This window comes from Salvelinus fontinalis, chromosome 1, assembly GCF_029448725.1.
Source record: "Salvelinus fontinalis isolate EN_2023a chromosome 1, ASM2944872v1, whole genome shotgun sequence".
Taxonomy (NCBI): Eukaryota; Metazoa; Chordata; class Actinopteri; order Salmoniformes; family Salmonidae; genus Salvelinus; species Salvelinus fontinalis.
The window spans coordinates 15436451-15439014 of NC_074665.1; positions in this window are offsets into that span (position 1 = coordinate 15436451).

A 2564-nucleotide genomic window follows, 5' to 3' on the forward strand; every position below is an offset into this window, starting at 1 on the left:
TCTGACTGTTATGAGTTGTGATTTTTTCGTGTTTGTCCCTCCAATTTTTGGGGGGGGTGAGCCTCCTTTAAATTAAAGTGATAGTTCACTCAAAAACTATATTTTATTATTTTGTTCGTTAGTCCAAAAAAATGGTGATTGTCAGCAGTCAAGTTTTCAAGATAGAGCCCAGAGCAAAAACTGGGATGATGATGGCTTTTGCCCCCAAATTTGTTCAAGTAAAGTGATCCTTAGAAGGGGCAATCTGCCTTTTGAACAATAACAAAGCGGACACCACGCCACTGATTTGGTCAACAGCTGAGGGATGTGGCTGTAGAAATGTAACCACTCTGAAAGTCATGGGCAGAGCTATGGATACAAGGACTGACCATCCATGATATCAAAATTATAGTTTTAAACATGTTTTGAGGCTATACCGTGTTTGTTTACATTTACATTGTTTATAAACAGAGGGGTAAAACAGTTTATAATTTGAGTTCTGATAGGGTACGACAGATGAACAAAGCTCATGACCCACTGAGCACATGTCTAGTTTTGATTTACATTTGGTTGAGTTGTCAACTAACGTGAGTTCAACGTGAAATCAACCAAACATTTCACAATGTCATTGGATTTAGGTTAAAAGCTGGGTGAAGAAAAACATGAAATTCCCATACGTTGATGCCTTTTTTGGTTGAAATGATGTCGAAATAACATTGATACAACCAGTTTTCGCCCAGTGGAGAGTCATCTATAAGTTATATTCTTCAAAAACCACATCATTCATTTAAAAGTTTAAAAAAAAAAAAAATATCTAGCAACTGCATATTGCAGAAGTGCTGCAGTGTACATTTGCAGTGTAACTAGTATAACTAAAGTGTAACCCACAAGGTTCCATGATTGTAAGATTTTAGAAAATGCTTTCAAGGTTAATTAATGGCAATGACTGTATCATAGAGCAAGGCAGGAGGAGAAGCCCAGGGAGAGACATGTGTGCAGGAGGTCATAGGAGGAATCATGGAACAAGAACAGGAACATTGGGACAGGGACACAGAAACGTGGATTCCTGAGGGGTAATGGGGGCGGAAAAAGAGGAAGAGGAGGGTTGAAGAGAATGAGGAAAGCAGAGGTCGGATTTGAATCTGAGGAAGACGGCGTTAAAAAATGGAGATGGGATGTCGAAGAAGATTGGTGCCGAGTGCAAACAGAATGAGAAGACAGTGAATGAGGGCGAGTTAAATGAGGTGGAAGGTGTGGTGAAGAGCTCGGAACCCGAGCTTGGCATCGTTGAACATGATAAAGAAATCTCTACCCGACAACGTCATGTTAAGATATATTAGTTATTCTGTTAGAGCTTTTGTTGCTGACTTTTATAGTCATGTCACAGAAGTGTGTAGCAGGGCGATTCCAAGTGGTCGGAAGTGTGCAGGAGGGCATGGGACAGAGGATTGTGTAGTTTCAGTGGATAAAGTTGTGTGTGTCAACTGTAGGGGTGCTCATTGTTGCTGGGGATCGACGTGTCCGGTGTGAGAGTGGCAGGTTGAAGTGGCCAGAGTCAGAGGAGTGCTGAAGGTTTCGTATGCTGAGGCAATGAAGAAAGTAGAGGAGGATGGGTCAAGGGTGAGGGATCCTTAGAGGATCCCAGTGAGCAGTATATTTGTGTCAGGACTGAGGGATAGGCCAACGAGTGATTTATGCTTCAGTAAGGTTTGCTTCTTAGCGCTCATAGCAATGGTTATCAACTGTACTGCAGAAATGGAACGTAAATCACAGAAAATAGATGTTGTGGTGGCAGCTGCAGAGAAGTACTTGGGTATACCAGATTTGAGTTACAGGGTGTGTTGAAAGATGGTGTCCCGTCCTCCCAGGCCGTTGACATGGTGCACGAGCAGATAGTGTCAAAGTAGTGGAATGGGGTAGTGGGTTTTTAATGAGTGTACGTGGCAGCTGCAGAGAAGTACATGGGTGTATGAGATTTTACTACAGAAGAGTTCTAAGATATTTTGAGATTTGTATTTCTGGGAAATAGTGCTATATACTGCAGGTGTAGGGTTGGTTGGTGGTACAATTTTAGATTTCTCCCCCCCTATTTTATTTCCGTATCACAAATGTAATGTGATTGAACACATTACCTCACAGAAGGTGGCGACATGCACAAATAAAATGTGCGAATACCATGATACCAAAGAAGAAGAAGGTTCCATGATTCCTTGAGTGTGTATAGGCTGTGGGCTCCGCCCCAGTCACTCCCTAGCCACACCCATAGTCACTTCCTGGTTTGAGTTGATATAGGATGTGGGTGTGTCAGGTAAGGGGGAGCCATTTGTGACTGTATGCGGTAGAGAAAATGTTTGTGACAAGAAACAGTCAGTAGTTTAAAGGTTAAAGGCCTAGTTTTCTAACGCCGTACAAGTGAGACTTTTCTAAAAGACTTATAAGAGTCTAGATGACTTCTAAGGATTAAAGTTTGGAAGGCGATTTCTAAGACTAGCCCAGTGTCTCGATTGGATCTCCTTCTAGCTGTATAAAACCAGCCCCACGGTGCAACTTATTTACCGACTTGTGTCTTTGCCTGTTTGGTCACG